Genomic DNA, 23,108 nt, shown 5'->3' on the forward strand with positions numbered 1-23,108 from the left:
ACTCTGCTCCCAAGCGTGCAGCAGCTGGGCTCAGCCGAGGGCAATGTCAGGCCAAATGCAAGGAGACTGGCCAGCGCTGCACGCCACCCAACCCTGGGAATTAGATCACCTTGGGAAAGACTCTCCACCTTGGCTCTGAGTAAAAAAGGCCTGCACTGTGCTTCCTTAAATAGCACCGGACAGAAACCAGTTTCATACACTTCAAAGCCCTTCCCTGTCTGCATTGTATGAATGACACATTCCTATCTAAACTCACCCAGACTAACAGCCACTAATTTCCTAGCAACCCTGCCCTAACAGTTCTGGCATGGAATGGAATTAATTCTAGCACGGAACTGGAAGTTTATACTGCAGGAAAAACAAAAGACCTTTCAAAATTCTTCCTATATGTCTGCCCTACTACTCAATCTCCACCCGCATGCACCATCTTTGACCAAGTCCAACAGGTGGTTCTCTCTGTAGCACCAGGCAAGCCCTAACTGTGTGACAGCAGCGCTGAGAACCCTCTGCCTAAATAATCATACAGCTTGCATTTATTTACACTGAGCCACCTCAGGCTATTTCTTGACTATGGAATCATCCGTTTTCTGCCTCATGACAACTTTTGTAGGAAGCCCGGACAAATCTATACGGAAACAGATTGAGAATCACATCATGTGAGGGTAAAAAGGCTTTAGAAACCCGGCAAAGGGTGGCAGGTAGGTTGTATCTTGGGCTCCTGTCCCATGTGCCTGGTGCTGGCTCCATGTGGCTCCGGTATGTAAAGGGGTCCCTCGGGCAGCCAAGTGGGACGGAAGCAAAGGATGACAGACTACTGATGTCCACCGTGGACGAGACACAGGAGCCAGGCATGCCCCTTGGATGTTATGTTGTTATGTCTGACCCAGTTCCAGCTTCTCATCTTACAAGTGAGGGAGCTGATACTCAGGGAATTGGGGTGACTCCATCAAGGTCACACTGCCACTGAGAAACAGCCAGACCTCGAACCCAAGCATCTAGATTCTCACCTGAGAATTGCTGTCGAAATCCACTCTTTTCTGCTCTCATTCATAACGTCTACAGAGGGCTGATTTCATGAGGCCAGGAGGGCCAGGGAACCTGGCTGGCGCTGTGTAATGCTTGCCATGTGGCCCCTGGTAATCTGCTGTCCAGGGCTCCCAGCCTGGCTCTTGCTCCCTCTGCGCCCTCCCAACAGGACTGCTTGCCTCAAGCTATTGTGAACCCAGCAAGGAGGGTGAGGGTCCTGCCCATGAAGAAATCTACAGTGATTCACAGAGGCCTGGACTCCTGACCCAGATCCTGATGTTATTCCCTTTTCGCCATAGTCATGTTACCTTCAGAATTCTTATTATCCCAGTTTGGATGGGCTCAGGCTTGTGAGAATATGCACAGAACTGCTTTTATGTTTTTCTCAGAGTGATGCTGACACACATTACATTTACTTCTTCTTTTTTTTTAATAATAAATTTATTTTTATTGGTGTTCAATTTGCCAACATACAGAATAACACCCAGGGCTCATCCCGTCAAGTGCCCCCCTCAGTGCCCGTCACCCATTCACCCCTACCTCCCGCCCTCCTCCCCTTCCACCACCCCTAGTTCGTTTCCCAGAGTTAGGAGTCTTTAAGTTCTGTCTCCCTTTCTAATATTTCCTACCCTTTTCTTCTCCCTTCCCTTCTATTGCCTTTCACTATTATTTATATTCCCCAAATGAATGAGACCATATAATGTTTGTCCTTCGACTGACTTACTTCACTCAGCATAATACCCTCCAGTTCCATCCACGTTGAAGCAAATGGTGGGTGTTTGTCGTTTCTAACGGTTGAGTAATATTCCATTGTATACATAAACCACATCTTCTTTACCCATTCATCTTTCGATGGACACCGAGGCTCCTTCCACAGCTTGGCTATTGTGGACATTGCTGCTAGAAACATCGGGGTGCAGGTGTCCCGGCGTTTCATTGCATCTGTATCTTTGGGGTAAATCCCCAACAGTGCAATTGCTGGGTCGTAGGGCAGGTCTATTTTTAACTTTTTTAAAACTTAGCTTACATGGCTATGAATAACTGACTCCTTTGATGAGAAAATACATTCATATGTAGATGTCACTGGAAGGGAAAAGGGACCAGAAAGGTTTGTTTGTTTTAAATTTATCATAGGATATCTTTCTTTTAAAAATAAAATAAAATAAAATAAAATAAAATAAAATAAAATAAAATAAAATAAAATAATAAAATAAAATAAAATAAAATAAATCCTAGCTCAACTGATGATGTGCCTTTTCCTTTGGCCCAAACCTGGTCTCCTGCCAGGTCCCACACTGGTCATCACCTCCTCCTGAAATGTTCTATTCTTGCGGGACAAACCCTGTTCTTCCCTTCAGGGTCTAAAGTGCTCCTTTGTCTTGGGGTAAGAAAAGAAAATTTGTCTAGTTCAATGGACTTATTTTGAGTATCTAAAAGGTGCCAGGCATGTGTCAGGCACTCAAGGCTTAGAAGTAAATGCAATAGGTCCCTGCCCACAGGAAATTTAATTGAAACTTAAATTGAGCCCGAGAAACACAGAGTTGAGCCTGTGTCATTTAAGCTTTGCCCTAAATCCACTCTTCTGTGGTCATGCACTGTGTCGCTTTTGTTCCCCACTCTGTCCCCAGCACTGAGCACAGTGCCTGGCACATGGTGCCAAGAAAGACTGGTGACTCATTGAATCACTGATTCCTTAATGACCACCCTACAAGGCACACAGCATTTTTCTCCTTTTACAGAGAAAGAACTGAGGCTGCCAGCAACTAAGGACCCTCTCCCAAAGTCTCCTGGTAGTGATGACCCAGGCATTTGTTTTTTAAATCCTTTGCTTTTTCTCCTGTGTAGCACATCCTACCACTTCCCTTTCTAGACCTAGTGTTCTCATCTGTAAATTCGGGGGAGCAGCCTAGATGATCCCATGATCCCTTAAAGCTCTAAATTTTGTAGCCAATGTCCAAAGTTGGTACTAGCATGCATACCCTATTTTCCCTGGGTGGGTTCTCATGAGTTTTTTTCTTAAGAGGCACTTCTCCTGTTCCCATCATACTTCAGCTCTTTGAGTTTAATATTTCATTTTGTAAGCTGTTTGTAGTACCCCTAGATCTGTATTCTTTGCTCAGGGACTTCTCATTTCTTAAAGTGCATGTCTGTGTAAACCTGCCTTATCTGGACTATGTAAATCACACACTTTACTTCCCCATGCCAAGAATTTCTCAAGGACAGCAGCCAGCTTTTGGTGCTCCGTGGCAGGCTTCAAAGAATCCCATGCCTTAAGATGGACAAAATATTCCTTGGAAATGACAACTCTCGATTTTAAAAGGAAAGATACAGATTTTTACAATTTTGTGGGATCATAAAACTGCATTTTTATATACTAACCATGAAAAATCAAAAATGAAATTAAGAATTTCATTTACAATAGCATCAAAAGGAAGAAAATATTTCAGAACAAATTTAACAAAAGAAGTGCAATACTGGTACCCTGAAAATTAAAAAAAAAAAAAAAAAAAAAAAACCTTGTAGACAACCGAAGAAAAAAAATACATGGAGAGATGGCCCATTTTTGTAGACTGAAGGACTTAATATTGTTAAGATAGCCACACTCCCTAAATTGATTCACAGATCACACACAATCCCTATCAACATCCTGGCTGTTTTTTTCTACAGAAATTGACAAACTGATATTAAAATGTATGTGGAAATGCAAGGGACCCAGAATAGCTAAAATGATATTGAAAAAGAATAAAGTTAGAAGACGTATTCACCCTGATTTCAAAATTGCAAAGTGTAGTAATCAAAACATTGTAACACTGAGATAATGATAGATATACAGATAAGTAGAGTAGAATTGAGAGTGCAGAAAGAAAGTCTTACATTTATGGTCAATTGATTTTGACAAGGGTATTCAGACAATCTGATGAGGGAAAGAGTAGTCTTCGTAACAGATGGTTCTGGGACAAGTGGATATCCACATACAAAAGGATGAAGTTGGGGGATCCCTGGGTGTCTCAGCAGTTTAGTGCCTGCCTTTGGCTCAGGGTGAGATCCTGGAGTCCCAGGATGGAGTCCCACGTCGGGCTCCCTGCATGGAGCCTGCTTCTCCCTCTGCCTGTGTCTCTGCCTCTCTCTCTGTCTCTCTCTCTCATGAATAAATATATAAAACCTTTAAAACAAAACGAAACAAAAAAATGAAGTTGGACTACTAGCTCACACCATGTACCAAAATTAACTCAAATGGATCAAAGACCTAAATATAAGAACTAACACTATAAAACTCTTAGAAGAAAATAGAGGTGTTAATCTTCATGACCTTTAGACGGGCAACAGTTTCTTACCTGTGCCACCAAAAGCGCAGGTGACCAAAGGCAAAATATAGGTTGGATTTCATCAAAATTGAAAAATTTTGTGCTTCAAAGACTCTATGAAGAAAGTAAAAAGACAAGCCACAGAATGGGAGAAAACATTTGCAAATTATGTATCTGATACAGGTTCAATATCCAGAATATATAAAGATCACTTAACAAGCCAAGAATAAAGAGACAACACATTCTTTATACTTTTCTGAGTTGTCCTACATGCAAGTACATGTTTTTAATGTTGTCTGTCTTCTGTGCTGTTACTGTAAGTTTGCTATTAAAATATATTAAACTATACCAAATAAAGACCAAAAAACACAATTTAAAAATGGTAAAGGATTTGAATCAACATTTCTCATAATAAGATATACAAATGTTTAATAAGCACATGAAAATATGTTCAACATCATTGGTCATTAGGAAATTATAAATCAAAACTATAAGATGCCACTTTATACTCACTAGGATGGCTATAAAAAAAGGGGGGGTGGGATGTCTGGGTGGCTCAGTGGTTAAGCACGTCCGCCTTCAGCTCAGCATGATCCTGGAGTACCAAGATCTAGTTGCACATCAGGATCCCGGCATGGAGTCTGCTTCTCCCTCTGCCTGTGTCTCTGCCTCTCTCACTCTCACTTTGTATCTCTCATGAATAAATAAATAAAGTCTTAAAAAAAAAAAGAGGTAATAACAAGAATAGTGAGGATAAGGAGAAATTGGAACCCTCCTTCATTACTGGTAGGTATGCAAAATAGTGTTCAAAAAGTTCAACACAGAGTTACCACATGATCTAGCATTTCTACTCCTAGGGGGTGTGTGTGTACATACATGTATGAAAACATTTGAATGCACAAAAACATGTACATGACTGTTGTTAGCAGTATTATTCATAATAGCCAGGAAGTGGAAATAGCCCAATACTCATCAACTAAGGAATGGATAACAAAATATGGTATATGCACGCAATGGAATATTATTTGGCAATCAAAAAGAATGAAGTGCTGATTCATGCTACAAGTTTTTGAGGAAATGGTTAGTGATGCAAATATTCTGGAACTGAATAGTAGTAATAGTCGTACAACTCTGAAGGTGGTAAAAATTATGATATATAATTACACCTTAACAAAGCTGTTTAAGATAAATCTTGTGGGAAATTCAATGGAAAATGAGAGGTTAAGTGAAAATCCCAGGCTAACCCCACTCTTAGCACCTAGAAGTCTCCCCACAACTGTGGCAACAGTCACACCCATAGAACTCTGAATCTGTGGATATTCAAAGGCTATCTTACCTGATGATTCTTCAACCTCTCAGTGGGATCCCCACTAGGTGATTACCCAACCTGTGCTTGACTAGGCTGTTTTCTCCCTCTCCAAGCATTTGCTGAGTATCTACTATGTGCTCAGCTCTGAGCTAAACATTGAGAATATACTTTGTGCCATGGTTGTCTCTGTAATATAACCAACATGTATTTGAATATTTATAATATGTCAGGCACTTTATTGGTTTCTATTCATTTTTGTTTGCTTGTACCTCTTTTAGTTTGGGCTCTCCCAGAAACAGATCCTGAGACAAAGATTCAGTGGAAACAGTTTTTTCAGGAAGTGCAAACACTTACCACCTCCATGCTCTCTCTATCCCTCTCTCTCTCAGGAAAAAAAAAAAAAAAAAAAAAGATTTAAAAAAATACCTTCCTCCTTCCACACACTGGAGATGGTGTACAAAACGTATAATAGGGATCCCTGGGTGGCGCAGCGGTTTGGCGCCTGCCTTTGGCCCAGGGCGCGATCCTGGAGACCCGGGATCGAATCCCACGTCGGGCTCCCGGTGCATGGAGCCTGCTTCTCCCTCTGCCTGTGTCTCTGCCTCTCTCTCTCTCTCTGTGACTATCATAAATAAATTTTTAAAAAAAATTAAAAAACAAACAAACAAACAAAAAAAACGTATAATAATGCCATGAATTAGGTCAAGGTAAATGAATAGAAGTCTTTCTGCTAAGGCGAAGAATATCCTTCTAATCAATGCAGACAACGGATGCTTTTTTCTATCCTTTGTCAAACACTAGATCTCCAAAAATACCTCCAAAACTATTTTTTGGAAAGGGAAAACTGAGTTGCCAGCTTTATCATGATAAATGAGGTCACAAACTTGACAGAGTCTCAGTAGGTGAGGGGTTTGGGGGTTTTGAGGTCCAGTATAAGGCAAGATTTTCTCTGCAGGCCCTTGATTAGAATTGAGTAAGGCATACAGTATAATAAAGACTGGTGAACACAGGAGAGGGTTCTCACTGAGGTGAAGGTTGCAGGGAGTCATGGGAAGTAAACAATTGTTTGGTGTTAATTATTGACCGGTTGAACCATCAAGTATTTGTTTAAATGTTTAAATGGTTTTGAGGAGGAAGTTCCTGTGGTGAGCAGTTATTTGCAACTTTAATCTTCTCGATAAATGTTTTCTGATATAGGAAAATGCTTATGTTGCAGAAAGTTGTGTGGGCACAAATAGTTTCTCCTGGCACTTTCGACAGGAGCCTACGACATCACACACTAAGACAGAATCCAGTGAAAGCAGCTCTTTAGGACAGCAACAATCTGCCACCCAGACCCCAGTAAGCCTTACTGAAGAGGGGGAAAGACACACACTTCTCATCTTTAAGGAGCAGCCTTAGGAGCACCTGCTGGCTCAGTTGGTAGAGCATGTGACTCTTGATCTTGGGTTGTAAGTTCAAGCCCCACATTGGCTATAGAGATTACCTAAAAAATAAAATCTTTTTTTTTTTTTTTAAAGGAGCAGGATTAGAGGGGAAGTCCTAGAGTAAAGGGATATGACAGCTTCTGTGGCTGGCGGTGGAACATGTCTCCCACGGGCCTGGGGACATGCTGAGAAGGGGGAGAATCCGAGCTGTGAGGTTTCTTAAATCACTCCTCCTGGCCTCACTGCCAGGTGGGCAGCTCTCCCACGGATGCCACAAAGGAAGTTACAGCAGGGGGATCCCTGGGTGGCGCAGCGGTTTAGCGCCTGCCTTTGGCCCAGGGTGCGATCCTGGAGACCCGGGATCGAATCCCACATCGGGCTCCCGGTGCATGGAGCCTGCTTCTGTCTCTGCCTCTCTCTCTCTCTCTCTGTGTGTGTGGGTGTGTGTGTGACTATCATAAATAAATTAAAAAAATTTTTTAAAAAAAGGAAGTTACAGCAAATCTGACCTCCGTCAGCGCCCCCCCCCCCCCTCCTGGCCCCTGCTTCTTAGAGGACTCATTCTGGCTGCTGCCCCCCGCCCCTTTAAGATTTTATTTATTTATTCATGAGAGACACAGAGAGCGAGGCAGAGACACAGGCAGAGGGAAAAGCAGGTTCCCTGTAGGGAGCCTGATGTGGGACTCGATCCCGGGACCCCAGGATCAAGCCCTGGGCCCAAGGCAAGTAAGTGCTCAGCCACTGAGCCGCCCGGGCGCCCTGTGGCTGCGGTCTTACTCCCTTCGGAAGGCGCCCTTCCCACGCTGGGCTGGGGGATGGCAGGAGTTTCAAGCAGGACTCGTTCTGCTACCCTTGCCTATAGAATCACCAAAATCGCAGGGACTGGCCACCACTTCCTCTCCGAGGCCACCTAGCGCTGATGCCTGGCAGGTGGAACCTCCGCCGCCCGCGGCCTGGCTCCTCGCAGGCAGGCAGGCAGGCAGGCAGGTTTCCTTTCCTGACAAAAGAAATAGAGGCTCCAGTTCAAGTCAGCAAAAGAGCCAGAATCATCAACCAGGTCTTCGGACTCCGCCCAGAGCTCTTTCTGGGGTAAGAAATGTCCTATTTTTCATCCTGCAAATAATTGTGATAGAATCATTGTGTCAGGCTAGGGCTTCACATCCAAACACGAGAAACTGCTCCTACCAACCTGGAAACGTGGTCGCCCGTGGCTTCGATCTGCAAGGCCTTGCTACTCAAACATTCAGAAATACGAGTGATTCTTTTTTCCATTATGAGAGTAATAATGCTCATCCCAGAAAATGTGTTTTGAGAGTCGATTCTTGGATTTTTGTGTTTGTGAAGAAAAGGCTTTGGTCCTTTCTTGAGAAAGAGTGACCTCATCTTAAAGGAATGAATGCTCCTGGAAAAGAGCTGTGTGTCAAGGTCCCAGCGGTTTTATGTTTCTAAGAGAGGACGGGGCTCTTTCCACTCTCCAGGAGAGTAAATAAGTTTTTATGTTCCTAAGGGCTTGATTTTTCAGTTTAACAGGCCATCCTGTCCTTTCCAACAAGCTGTTAAGCCTTATTGCATAAGAGACACGGAAGACAATGAGAGTCATTGTGCCCAAGAGCTGGGGTGGGGGCAGCGCTCCAGGCAGAGGGGCTCACCCGACCCTGACACCCTGACACTGAGGTGATCTGAAGGGAGGTTTGCTGGCCTCAAAGTGCCGAGAGATGGGATGGGACAGGGCTGGGGAGAGAGCACTGGTGGAAACGTTCTGTTGTCCGAGGGGCATGGCTGGACCTGTGCCTGCCCCCCTGCCCCAGGGCCCACTTAAGCTGTGGGGGCCCCTAGTGAGGGCAGGTACCCCAGGGACCCGGCAAGTGCGAGGAAGTGAAGCTGCACCTTCCTTTTCGCACTTCTCTGTACCCCCAGGACACCTGCAGGGCCCCAGGAGCCTAGTCCTAGCCCAGGGCCGATTCCTGTTTCTGTGTCTAGTGAGTGGACAAGAACTGCTGGTGCCTCCCAGGCTGAGAGGTGGAGGATGAATGAGACACCAGTGTCAGGGTACACAGAAATGTTATGCAAATCCTGCATGCTTCCCCGTCCCCACAAGCACCCCAATCTCTGCGGAGCCCTTCCAGATCTGGAGGGGTTGGCTCCAGCTCTCTCTCCCCATCCGCAGGCTGTGGCAGCTGTACAAATGCAGCTTTTAACCAGAAAACTTTTAACCAGAAAATTCCACCCTCTGAGAATGGTGGGCCTCAGCGCTCAGGAACGCTGGTGACAGCATTCACCACCTTCCTTGTCCCCAAAGTCAGCAGCATCTCAGGCACCATGAAAAGCTGCCTGGGATTTTGAAATTTGGGCCTTTGCAGCAGAAGATGCCTATGAGTGGAAAGAATAAGTCCTGGTGTCAGCAGAGCAGTGAGCGCCCACGAGTGGCAGCTCGGGGATTCAGGGCCCCCTCACCACTGGGGGTGAGTGTGGGGCACATGTTCCTCCAGTCGCCCCTGCTTGGGGCCTAAGTGGGATCGGATGGCTTGTATGTGACCTCGCAGACATGATGCAAGTCCAACAGTCTCTTGGCTACCGTCTCTCCAATCACAGCAAGCCTCCCACTACCCCCGGGAGGCAAGTCTGAACCTTGGCTTGGGTATCCTGAGGATCACATGCATTTTTGTCTAATTAAATTGAATTTGATGACATATAAGCCATGTGTGTTAGGGGAATCATCCCTCCACCACCACCACCACCATCACCACCACCACCCACCCACCCCTCCTCAAGGTGTCCATGTCCTCATCCCCTAAACTGCGACTATGTTAGGTTGCATGGCAAAGGGGAATCAAGATTCCAGATGAAATTAAGTTGCTGACCAACTGGCCTTAAGACTGGGAGTTTAGCCTGGATTCTCCAGGTGAGCCTCATAAATACCAAGGGTGCCTAACAGGGAAGAGGGAGGCAAGGCCAGAGGTTGAAGTGATGCACTGGGAAGACCCAGCGTAACCCTGTGGACATCCTGATTTTCGCCCCATGAGACCCATGTTGGACTTGCGGCCTCCGGCTCTGTAACATGATGAAGTGGCGTCATAGAAGCCGAGTCTGTGGTAATTCGTTACCGCGGCCCTAAGGAATGAATGCACTAGTATTAACCATTCAAGAAACAGCCCTCTGGGTATTGACAAATGTTCCAGAGTCTTCAAACTCTGCTTCAAAAAGACAATGACTCTTGCTTCATTTTCTGGTTTCTCCAGATCTTGCGTCTCAAGGGGAAAAATAAAGCTCCTAGAACTCATGGCTGCAAAACCAGTTTGAGGAGTCTCAACTATGAGGGCAACCGGTATAATAAAGTGCACTTTCCCCAGTCCCCACCCTTGCCCATCCAGCCCAGTCTGGGTCAAATTCCAATCTCAGGTCCAGTTTAAATCTCACCTTCCCTCTGTCCCTGAGAAATCCCTGAAGGGGGGGTGGGGGGCTGAGGCAGTCGTAGCTCTCTGGTCAGCATTAGCCTGTGCCCTTAACCTCTCCCCTGGGTGGGTCTTGCCTCACCTGGCCAGTTGGCTTGTTGCCAGCAACTATGGAGCAGCCTCTCAGGCCTCGGCCCAGGCAGTTCCCACAGGCTTCCTGCCTTCAGATATCTCCAGGTCTGGGCCTCAAAGTTTCATGGGTGCCTCTGAACGACAGGAACACAACTTGTGCCCCCCAAGAACTTTCCCAGTCCTGCCACATTCTGCTCCATTCAGCTGGCCCCCTCCGTCGTAGGGCACAGCCAGCTCTCCACCTCACTCTGGGGAGGAAGTCACCTGCCCCTGTGACCACCGCCTGGTCAGAATTCATCCTCTTCCCCCCCTTCCCGGGGCTCTGCTGCTATTGCAGAACGGAGTGGGGGGAAGGCTGCAGGCAGTCGTGGTCTGGCCCTTCTATAGAATGAGGGGCTCCTAACGCTCTGTTGTCTGGTACAGCAGGGGCCTCCACTTGTCCATGTAGCTTCCCATTCCAGCTGCCTTCCAAAAATCCCATCTTTTGATGATGCCTTCTCTAGAAATCTTCTTGGTTGGTTTTAACAACCACCACCCTATTAAGACGGAGGACCTGAAACACGGCTCTCTGGGTCAGGACTCTAAGAGTTAGATTTCAGCCCTGCAGAAGTAGAAATAGAAAAGAATCCAAGAGTTTTACTAAATACAGTAAATTAGTATCTGGGTGGACAGAAGCAAAGCCTATGAGCCTGAGGCACTTCTCAGGAAACAGCCCTTCCCATTCTCTGAGCCTCCAGCTGCTCAGGGACTGACTTTGGCTCTGGGCAGAGCCACACTAGGGCCTCTGCCTGTGACCCAGCTCCTCAGGCCTCCCTGCGTACCCGGTGTAGGTGAGGCCAATGAGCAGTAATGTGTACCCACTTGTACCCTCTCACCTGCTCCTACCGGGCTTTCTCCCAGTAACCACCTCTGAGTCCCAAGTAGCTGAGGGTGCTCCCCTGGGAGGGTATGCCTGGATGTGCAGTTACTGTTACAAGTGCAGCTCTCTAACGCCCTGGAGACGGGAGTGGTCTGCGGAAAGGGGAGCACCCATAAAGGGTCTCAGAGTCATGCACTTGTGTCCTTAAGTCTTACAGGTGCTCTGGGTTTCATTTAACCAACGCTTTGCACTTCTAATATTCTAAGCGGTTTCCAAACATTAACCCACATGACCTCATAGCAACCCTCTGAGCTAGGAACCACACATGGATGGCTACTTGATAGGGGGAGCAGCTTTGAAAGCCACACAAAGTCACTCAGTGAGTGGTGGGACAGAGCTGGAAATTTTTTTTTTAATGTGATTTTATTCGTATGTTTTACTCCCAGCTCTTCTCCCTGTGGCCCAGTGACGTGACTGAGGAGCCAGGCTGAGGACAGATGCAGGCTGAAGTCAGAAGCGTTCCTAGCCCTAAACACCTGACGCTCTGCTCAGCGTGGCTCACTGTGCCCGGCTGTCTCCCTGGAATGAGTTCTCCAGAAGGTCCCTATACCCCCTTAAAGATAGACCACTATCCGGCAGCCCAGACAGCACCAGAGGGGCCCGAATTCCCAGCAGAGGAGGAGAAAGCTTTGGCTCTGCTGGGAGTGGTCTCCTTGATCTGATACAGAATTTAGGGTCTAGCTCTGACTGCTTTCCTCTCAGGCAGGATCTTTTAATTTTTTTTTAAAGATTTTATTTATTTGAGAGAGAGAGCCCACAAACGGGGGGAGGGACAGACTCCCCACTGAGCAGGGAGCCTGGTGCAGGGCTCCATCCCAGGACTCTAGGATTATGACCTGGGCCCAAGGTAGATGCTTAACCGACTGAGCCACCCAGGCACCCCTGAGCCAGGATCTTTAGAGAGTGACCATTTCTCCCCGCCAGCGGCTACTCCCTTCTCAACCCAAGAGGCTCTGGTGGCCTGATGAAGAGCAAGTAGGAGCATCACAGGCTCTGCAGGCCGGGCTGGAAGTAACCGCTAGTGATCTCTGAGCCGAGAAAGGACCCTGGGCTCCTCCACCCGCCCCAGGAATGGTGGCCCAGCCACAGGGGACGGCGTGCTCCGCAGGGAAGACCCACCTTGCCTTTGCCCCGTAAGTGCACCTGATTAAAAAACTCAGGTGTGATGCAATTGAAGACAAGAGTTGAAAAGACACCAGGTGGTTTCAATCTACCCTCAGTGTGAGGATGAAGGGGGCCCAGCCCTGCAGGTTCCCTCCCCCGCATTCCGAACCTGGGTGGGGGCGCGCCCGGGCACCCCAGCCCCGGGAGGAGGCTGGCCCGGCCCCAGCCTTGGAGACCAACAAGAGCTGGTGCCCTGGGAGGGGACGGCCACCCTCCCAGGCCTCCCTTCCCGCCAGGGTCTGGGCTCTTGCCTTCAATGCTAATGAGCAGCTCCTAAACACAAATACGCTCCGTGGCACCTGGAAGCGGGCAGAGTGACTTCGGGAGTGAACGTGGGCCAAGGCTAGGCCCCGGCCGAGTCAGGGTGGAGCCACCGTGGAGCGCGGTGGCCTGAGACGGCAGAAGGCTGGCTCAGGGGGGCCACGGGGCCACCCCGCAGTCATATACCTCAGTCATGGACACTTCCCCCTGACAGACGCGCAGGAGCAAGGCGCCCTCCCTGACACTCAGATATGCGGCAGCTTCCAGAAGGTCCAAGATCAGCCCCAGGCTCCGAGAACGCTTGCGTGATGATGAAAGCAGGCAGCACGCTGACATCCCTGCCCGGCCCTGCACCCGCGCCCCCAGAGCCGGGCGCTAAGTTGGCGGGAGACGTGCACAGGTGACGCTCTGAGCTCGTACTCAGGCCACTGGTGCCCGGAGAAGACCACTGGGGATGTGTGAGGCTCCTTGGAGCCCATTTGCCTGAGCACTTCCCCGCTCATGGAGGAGGCGGTCATGGTGATGCACCGCCCCCCCCCCCCCCAGCTGCGTACCCCCTTCCTCGGGCCTGCGTGCTCTGTGACTCTGCCCGGGGGTTTCTCTGTCTGCAGCGAGGTGCTCGGCCCCCAGCAGGCCAGCCCACACTTGCTGGGAGTTCGTGCCCTCCACCAGTGATGGAGAGAATTGGCAGGCACACCTCCCCAGCCTCCTGGCCCTGTGGATGTAGGGGGGCGGGGGGATCCAGGCAACCTCCACACCATCTCCCGGACATCCTCAGCCTGGGGACATTGACCTACTCGCTCAATGCATTTTGAATGTGCTTCCTTCTTTTCCTTCCTTCCTTCCTTCCTTCCTTCCTTCCTTCCTTCCTTCCTTCCTTCCTTCCCTTATCAGCGCCCTTAAACCACGGTGGCTGAGCAGCATTAGAAAGAGGGAACATCCAAGAGACAGTGCCTCCTTTAGGATTCCATCAAGGCTAAATCCACGAGAAAAGCAGTCCCTGACGAAGTGGGCTCTTCTTGGGTTAGTAATTACATCAGTCTCAGCAACCACAGGGCTTGGGGCCACTGGGGACACAACTGTGGCACCCTCATCCTTCTTTCTGTGGTGCCTGGCACAGGTATGACACTTATAGGTTCTCAGTAAACGTTGAACAAGGCAGAGATCACCCCAGGGAAGCTCCGTGGAAAGGGGCTCTTCAAAGACTCCCCCACCCCATGAAAGAGAACATCTCTTTGACTTTCTATCCTTCTGAAGCCACTAAGGAGCAACAGTTGGGCGTCGCGCCATCCCATTTTTCTCTGGCCCTGGAGGAGTCAACTTTCACTGCAGGGCTCCCGAGCTGACACAGGACTCCTCCCTTATGTAAGAATGGTGAGGCAATATCCAGGGGAGAAGCGGGGAGCTGGGCCTGCACTCCAGGGCAGAAGGCAGGGCCGTAGACTGCACATTGCCCTGACCCTCTAACCAAACAGGATGGACGGGGCTCTTCACATGCTGTTTCTACAGAGCCCACCCGGGGCACGGCTCCCACAATGTGATAATATTTGGTCATGGCATTTATTTATCGCACATAATTAGAGGGCAGGGAACCAGGAAGATGTTGAAACATCTTGGGTAGAGCTAAGCTTGGGAATAAGCTCGAGGAGTGCTGTTTCTTATAACCCTAACTGAATAATTCCTAAATAGTAAAAGAAGGAAAAAGAAGAGAAAAAAAAGTGCTGGCACTTGAAATGAAATCAAGTGATATTTGTCACCCACAGGTCTCAGACTCCTGGTCCCCAGAGACTCCCAGTCACTGCCTCGAGGTCTCAGAGTCTATCCATGCTCCCAGGTTAGTAAGCATGGGTTAAGACCTGGGAGAAACTGATGAACCACTGTGTCTGGGCCTTTCACTTCCTTGGCCTGAGTCACATCAGGCAAGCTCACCTCTCCTCCCCGAGCAATGTGGAGAAATGGGGAAGGTGCCCAGACCTGGGTGTGGTGTTGTTGGGATCTAGCCAGGCTCCAGATTTTCTGGCCAGATTCTCTCCCCAGAGCAGCCTGGCCAACTCACACAGGTAGCACCCTTGTGTTTTTGGAAAAGGAAGCACCAAATGGAATGGGAGAGGGGAGGAGGTTAATCAGGCCCCTCTGCCCAGGCACGAAAAGTTTGCTAGGAAATGGCTTTAAATGTCACAGATGGGGATCCCTGGGTGGCGCAGCGGTTTGGCGCCTGCCTTTGGCCCGGGGCACGATCCTGGAGACCAGGGATCGAATCCCACGTCGGGCTCCCGGTGCATGGAGCCTGCTTCTCCCTCTGCCTGTGTCTCTGCCTCTCTCTCTCTCTCTGTGACTATCATAAATAAATAAAAATTTAAAAAAAAAAATTAAATGTCACAGATGATTTGCCCCAGGAGGGACCCAGTCCCCTCTGGACTTGGCCCCTGTGAAGTATTCAATACTGCCAGCCACTGTTATTTTTCCCCAACTAAACTGTACATCCCTTGAGGGCAGAAGCTCATTCTCACAGCCTTAGCTGTTTTCCACACGCCTTGCAAATAACACACAGCCTCGAATGTGTTGATCTTTGATCTTCTATTGTATAGGACCATTTCCTTCTGGAAAGAAAAAGCCATGAAACTTGGTACAGGTTGTGAAAAAGACACTTTGTCCAATAAAATGATTTTCAGTTTCATATTTTAAAATAATTAACCTATCCACTGGAAAAAGGACAGTCTCTTCAATATGTGGTGCTAGGAAAATTGGACAGCCAGGTGCAGAAGAATGAAACTAGACCATTCTCTTACAGCATACACAAAGATAAACTCAAAGATAAACTTTTCATCAAAATGGATGAAAGATCTAACTGTGAGACAAGAATCCATCAAAATCCTAGAGGAGAACACAGGCAACACCCTTTTTGGGAACTTGGCCACAGCAACTTCTTGCAAGATACATCTATGAAGGCAAGAGAAACAAAAGCAAAAATTAACTATTGGGACTTAATCAAGATAAAAAGCTTCTGCACAGCAAAAGAAACCATCAACAAAAGTAAAAGACAACCTACAGAATGGGAGAAGATATTTGCAAATGACATATCAGATAAAGGGCTAGTATCCAAGATCTATGAAGAACTTACTAAACTTAACAGCAAAGAAACAAACAATCTAACATGAAATGGGCAGAAGACATGAACAGAAATTTCACAGAGGAAGACCTAGACATGGCCAACAAGCACATGAGAAAATGCTCCGCATCACTGGCCATCAGGGAAATAGAAATCAAAACCACAATGAGATCCCACCTCACACCAGTGAGAATGGGGAAAATTAACAAGACAGGAACCAACAAATGTTGGAGAGGATGTGGAGAAAGGGGAACCCTCCTGCACTGTTGGTGGGAATGTGAACTGGTGCAGCCACTCTGGAAAACTGTGGAGGTTCTTCAAAGAGTTAAACAGATCTGCCCTATGACCCAGCAATTGCACTGCTGGGGATTTTCCCCAAAGATACAGATGCAGTGAAACAGCAGGACACCTGCACCCCAGGGTTTATAGCAGCAATGTCCACAGTAGCCAAACTGTGAAAGGAGCCTCGGTGTCCATCGACAGATGAATGAATAAAGAAGATATCGTCTTATATACACGATGGAATATCACTCAGCCATTAGAAAAGACAAATACCCACCATTTGCTTCGACATGGATAGAACTGGAGGGTATTATGCTGAGTGAAGCAACTCAATCGGAGAAGGACAAACATTATATGGTCTCATTCATTCGGGGGAATATAAAAAATAGTGAAAAGGATTAAAGGGGAAAGGAGAAAATGAATGGGAAATATCAGAGAGGGTGACAGGACATGAGAGACACTTAACTCTGGGAAACAAACAAGGGGTAATGGAAGGGGAGGGGTGATTGGGTGACAGGCACTGAGGGGGGCACTTGGCGGGATGAGCACTGGGTGTTATGCTATATGTTGGCAAATAAAACTCCAATAAAATTTTTTTTTAATTTGAAAAATAAAATAATTAACCTAGATGTCCACAACTATGGTTTGTCCTGGAATGTTTAAACGAGGATAATAGTTGAAAGCTGAAATAAGCAAAGCAAGCCAGAAATAATCTAGCCTGTTTGGGTGAACATCACAACAGGTCTTTAGGAAAGCATGCACAATTATACTTTCAGAAAATAAACCTTTGCCTGAGGCCTGACTCTTGGCAGACAAAATGGTCCAGACAGGCATCTCCGTGCCCCAAAGATGCACCTTGGGCTGCTGCTAAGTGCTTCCTGGGCAGACCGTGGTGGGCAAGTAAGTGCTCTGTGTTACTCTAGCTCAGCTCCACGGCAGGACACACAGCCTCACTGTCATCAGCTAGGAAAGACCAGACCCCTTCTGCTCTAACGTTCCCTCACACCCTATCTTGCTGTTGTATAATGGAAAAGGGCCTAGATGTGGGTCTGGGAGGTGACCTACATTCATGGTCCCTCCTGGCCACTCACTAGCTGTGTGACCTTAGTCGACTCACTCAGCCTCTTTGGGCCTCACTCATAAAGGCCATAGACCTATAGATTAATGGATGGCTACATCTATAAAATGAGGAGGGTAGGGCCAGATAGTCTGTGAGGACAGTTCCAGCTCTAAATCCTGGCATCCTCTGAGATGTGAGAGAGGGTCGGCTGCTGGCAGCACAGGGCAAATGGGTGCTGGTGCCCGGAGCACTCTCAAAGACCACGTCCACATTCTTTTTTTTGCCACTCCCAGGAGGTACCCACAAAGGCACGTCATAGAGTACTATCCCTGGGTATAGATGGCAAATATTAATTTGAATCATTTAATAAATCAACATTTGCGGAGGATCTCCTGCAGAACAATGGGCTATGGGGTCATGTTGTGTGGATATAATACACCCTTGCCCTCGGGAAGGCCAGGGTCCACATGCCAGCTCCAGCTGCAGCAGGCCGTGGGGCCCTAGGCATACTACAGCCTCTCTACGTATACCTCTTCGTCTGCAAAAGATGATAAACTTATTTTGCTTGTTGTAAGAATTAGAGAGGATACGTGTAAAGCATGTTAGACTGTTTCTAGGATTGGATTGTTAAGAAATAGATATTATGTGGTAAGCTCCTAGCATGGTGCCTAGCACCTGGTGGGTTTGAAATGAATGGTAATGACTAGTTACTATTAATATGCTCTCATCATCATTTTCAGCATGGGCAGCATTAATAAATGCTTCTCGGAAGAGAGGAGACTGGCAAGGGCCCTGAAGGAGAAATGGGTCTCAGTGGATGGTAGGTAAGTGCCAATCTGAGACCTTCCTTCCTTACTGCCAGACATGTGGCATATCTCTTGTCTGTCATTCATTCCTAGAAACTCCTTAGACCCACCCTCCCACAGGGCTTTCTAATCGGAAATACAACTGTCAGCAGGTTTTTCTTGTTTTCAAGTTAAAATCAAGTTCAGCCCACATGTATTTCTTTGGGTATTAACCCTACACAGCGCTGCCCCGTGAGCAGCCATCTCCTGCTTTTTGAGAGACGCAATCTCTGATCTCCTTGTGGCTGTCCAGAAGGTGGCTTTGTTATCCTCGATGCAATCTGGGGCCTTGGAGTCTCTGCCCTTAAGTGGGGCTCATGCAGCCGCCCCTAGAGGAATGTAAGAAATCCCTCAGATCTCTAAAGAATCTGGATTAATGGGGCTTCTTGATGGGCAAGTTGACCTGCTATAAATACTAGCATCTTAACTCAAAGGCTTTCGAATTCTTGCTTCTTAAAGCTAGTTCTTTGAATAACTCCATACACATCACCACAAGTTTTTGCTTTTTTCCTATGCTCCTATTTTTCTCTGAAACTGTATGACAAAATGTAACAATATTTTGTTAACATTAATAAAATACATTTGTAATGTAATGTATAGAAAGGGTTTTTACTTCTTTGGCCTCACCTCCCTTTTCCCCTTACTTTCTCTCTCCCACAAAAGCTTTACTTTCTCAAGTGCCCATTCTTCTTTCTGTAGGGAATATCGTAATAACTGCAAAGTATTGAGTAATAAATACATGCCAGGAATGGACAAAATTCTTCATGTACTTTATTTCACGTAATCCTCTCAACAACGCCCTGTCCTAATCCTCATTGTATTATTACCGTTCTTATTTTACACCTGAGAATGGTAGGATAGGAGAGGTTAAATAACTTTCCCAAGGTCACACAGCCGGGAGGGTAAACCTACGACTTGAATCCAGAATGCCAATGACTGTTCTCCTCTTTATCATTACATTACATTCTCCAAGTTTCTAGAGACCATCAACAATCCTCTACACTGCTTTTGGTGGTCCAAATAATTATATTCCTGGGGGCCGAGTGGTTGCTCCATTCTAAATAAGTTATTATATCTTTTAAGATAAATTATTATATCTAAGGAAGCAGTTATAAGGCACCTTAAAGCAACTGCCCAGATTGGCATTTTGATCCAGTATACTTGACAGTGGGATGGCCAGCCTTGTGGCCTTGCAAAGATTGTGGAAACCACAGCTTAATACTCTTAGGATAGCAGACCTGGACATCCCATGTATCCCACCACTAAAGCCAAGTTCTGTTACCCCCACCCCCCAAAAAAAATCCTTCAAATATCTTTTCTCAGTAATACAATAGCATAGCTAATGACAGTTTCTGCACTTTACGGGCCCCAGACCTCAGGATCACCAGGAAATAAAGCAGCACGCCTGGAAAGTCGCAGAGTCAGGGTAAGTGCAAAGTGGGTGCATCTCAGCACACCTCCACTGCAAGAAGGGTTTCATAAGCTGTGTGTTGCTCCAAGAAAGGGCTACTGCTCCCTATATCTTTTTAGCTCCATACCACTTCCTAGGCTTCTGCATCTCTGGAACTTTTCCATCTCGGGGAATAACTCCAAAGTCTTAATTCTAATGCAGAAGGTCTACAGTATTTGTATATAATGTAGAAGGAAAGTCAGATGGACAGTGGTCTTGAATGAGATCCTAATATACCTGCTATTTCTGCCTGACAACCAAAGAGATGAAAGGAACATGTCCATAGCAGAAATGGATGGTGGCCTAAGGTTGGGTTAGGCATGTAGGTCTCTTAGGTTAATTAAAGGAGGAGGCCGTTAGACTGGGGGGAGGCTCTAATGTCATGACAGCCTATGGAGAGCTACCCAAATCTAAGCCTGAAAGTGCCTCAAGATTATGAAATCAAACCCTAAGGACAACCAACCACAAACAGCCAACTAGACTTTAAGCTACAAACACGTAATTTCCTATCTTTGCTCCTCTACTTTTTTATATAAGTCTCCCCAAGTACATATACCCTCAGTTCCTGTCCTCGAAGCACTTTTGACAACTTCTGGTTTGGCGCTGCCTCTTGGAAATCAATTTTTGCTCAAATAAACTCTTTAAAATTTTGATCTATGCCTCAGTTTATCTTTTAACACTTAACCCTCTGAGTTCCCCAGAGCTAACATCTTCAGATCCAAAGAGGTGATCCCCTGGCAGTTATCAACTAAGAAAGAGGAATAGTACTTCTTGGAGGGCCCTTGGAAATGCGGTGGTGATATGGTGGTGATAGAGTGATGGGGGTGGGGGAGTATTGCCAGCATTTAGTGAATGGGCCAGGGATGCTAAACATCCTGCAGTGAGGGGACAGCTCTGCACTGTGAGAAAAGTAGCATCTCAGATGTCAAGTGCACTCCTGTGTGGGTCCCGGCCCTCAGAGTTGTGCTCCGCTCTGGATCCAGGCTGGAACTCTGCACAGCCAACCTGAGTTTTATCTTCAGGGGACTTTGTTGGAAAAGGACTGATGCCATCATCAGCCTCATCCTCAATAAATGTGTACAGAGAGCCTGTGACACGGAGGCAGGGCGTTTACCCAGGGGAAAGTAGGGAAATGCAGTGAAAATCAAGTGGCCTTGAAAACATGACTCTTGCTCTACTACAATTGTCCAGGAGACCAGCATTTAATTTATAAATTAAATAAATTAATTTTATAAATTAATTTATAAATTTAGGAATGTGATATGCCCCCCTGTTTCTTCTCTCTCTTTTTCTAGATAAATAAGGGTTGGCTCCATGAAACCAGGAAAAAACAAAATCCATACATACAAATTTCCAGTAACAGTTCTAGTCAGTGTACTATCTTCTCATGTGATATACTTTCAAGGCTACAGGCTTCTCAAAATAATCAACTAATTAAGTAATAATTAAAAGACTCTTGATTTACACGAGGCTCTGCTCTACAATAATACCACAGTCTTATCACTTGAGTGGGCATTTTGTTTTGTTTTCATTCCAAATTTAGTCCATACAAAATTACATATGAAAAGTAGAGTAATTCTCTGACATTCTGAAATTATTTTCAAAATTGCTGAAGGCATTTTGTCCTAAATACTCACATGTTCTTCAGCTGCCAAAGAAATTAATGAGTGATGCAGGAAATACTACATTTTATTACCTTAGCAAGAGTCTGCATTTTCTGAAAATCGATATATGTATTTGAAGACACACCTACTCTGTGTTCTAAAGTAAACTTGTCTACGGGAGCTTTCCCTTGAATGATCCTGGTGCTAACTCATCGTGTTTTCTATGTCTCAGTGCTAGTGCCCTGCGTTACCTTCCTTGCATAGGCTTTGGACATCTTTCACCTCTGTGCATGCCACCGAAAGGTGTGTTTTCATATCCGATCTCTCACCAACTATTTTGTGTTACATCTGATATTGCCTAATGTGCATTTCACATGGAGGTCCTATTTCCTTTTCAACAATGTCCCCAAACACCACTTCTCCCTTCTACCTCTCCTGTTCTGTCAGTTCTCTGGGCTCCTTCTTATCCTTTCCAATGAGGGAGAAATCAAGGAGAAGGAAGAAGGAAGGGAAAGAGGGAGGGTGGATTTATTTTTTTCTCCCTTCCTTTTTTTTTTTTTGTAGGAGGGGGTATATTTTTTTATTGGAGTTCAATTTGCCAACAGATAGCATATCACCCAGTGCTCATCCCGTCAAATGCCCTCCTCAGTGCCCATCACCCAGTCACCCCATCCCCCGGCCCATCTCCCCTTCCACTACCCTTTATTCATTTCCCAGAGTTGGGAGTCTCTCATGTTCTGTCTCCCTCTCTGATATTTCCCACTCATTTTCTCTCCTTTCCCCTTTAATCCCTTTCACTATTTTTTATATTCCCTGAATGAAGGAGACCATATAATGTTTGTCCTTCTCCGATTGACTTACTTCACTCAGCATAATGGGAGGGTGGATTTAAGTGCAATCTGTAGTCCGTAATACCTTATGCTATTATCAGCACCCACTCCCTCTCCACACCCTGTCACCCCATAACAGATATGAAATCTCTGAGGCTAGATGCTTTTGTTCCCAGATTCCACAGCAGTCAATAAGGTTGACGATGATGAAGACAATGACCTCAATCAAATTTCCTTTGATGATGGGGAACAAGAGCTTGAATAATATATAATAAAATGATAAAAACCCAATCCAAGGACACCTGGGTGGGTGGCTCAGCAGTTACACGTCTGCCTTCAGCTCAGGGTGTGATCCTGGAGTCCCGGGATCGAGTCCCACATCGGGCTCCCTTCAGGGAGCCTGCTTCTCCCTCTGCTTATGTCTCTGCCTCTCTGTGTGTGTCTTTCATGAATAAATAAATAAAATCTTAAAAAAGAAAACCAATCCAATCCAAAGTAGATTAAGCAAAAGCAAATTTCTCAGCATAATACATTGAAAAGTCCAGGTTCCTGGGACTTAGAGCACCACTGGACCTGGGGGCCCAAATACTGTCATCAAAACCTGTTCCCTGCCTCTTCTTCAGCTCTACTTTCCCCTGTCTCAGTTCCATTCTCAGCCCAGGCTTTCCCAAATCAGGCAAAGACAATCAGCGGCACCACCACAAAAAGAGTACCACTTGAGCATGGGCCTCACCAAAGTTCTGGAGCTGACTCCCATTTGCTCTGATTGGCCCAGTGTGCTCATCTGATGTGCTCACCTCTAAACCAATCAGAGATGATGTGCCCTCATTGGCTAGGTTGGGGTCTAGACCAGTGGGTGGTGCAGCCTCAGACAAAACACATGGACTTTGGTGAAAGAAGAGAGATGCCAGAAAAAAGAAAAAAAAAAAAATGGACACCAGCCGTCAAATACCACAGGTGTTTACCATAATCCCAAACGATGATACCTATCAT

At 46.5% G+C, this 23,108-nt stretch overlaps 1 long non-coding RNA gene across 2 annotated transcripts in view; it reads right to left on the bottom strand.

Annotated features, from left to right (window-relative positions):
- Positions 1-1,498: 1,498 nt before the first annotated feature.
- The window catches only part of LOC112640831 (uncharacterized), a 30,081-nt gene continuing 8,471 nt past the window's right edge, over positions 1,499-23,108 (bottom strand). The window contains exons 2-5 of one of the 2 annotated variants that reach the window (XR_007411477.1): positions 4,845-5,046; positions 4,362-4,445; positions 3,901-4,189; positions 1,499-2,109 (exon numbers count right to left, since the gene is read on the bottom strand). This is a non-coding gene — a long non-coding RNA (uncharacterized LOC112640831). The remainder of the gene's footprint in view (positions 2,110-3,900; positions 4,190-4,361; positions 4,446-4,844; positions 5,047-23,108) is intronic. The other variant, XR_003124284.3, reaches the window with a different exon arrangement.

Source organism: Canis lupus, chromosome 6 (genome assembly GCF_003254725.2).
Source record: "Canis lupus dingo isolate Sandy chromosome 6, ASM325472v2, whole genome shotgun sequence".
NCBI classification, from domain to species: Eukaryota; Metazoa; Chordata; class Mammalia; order Carnivora; family Canidae; genus Canis; species Canis lupus.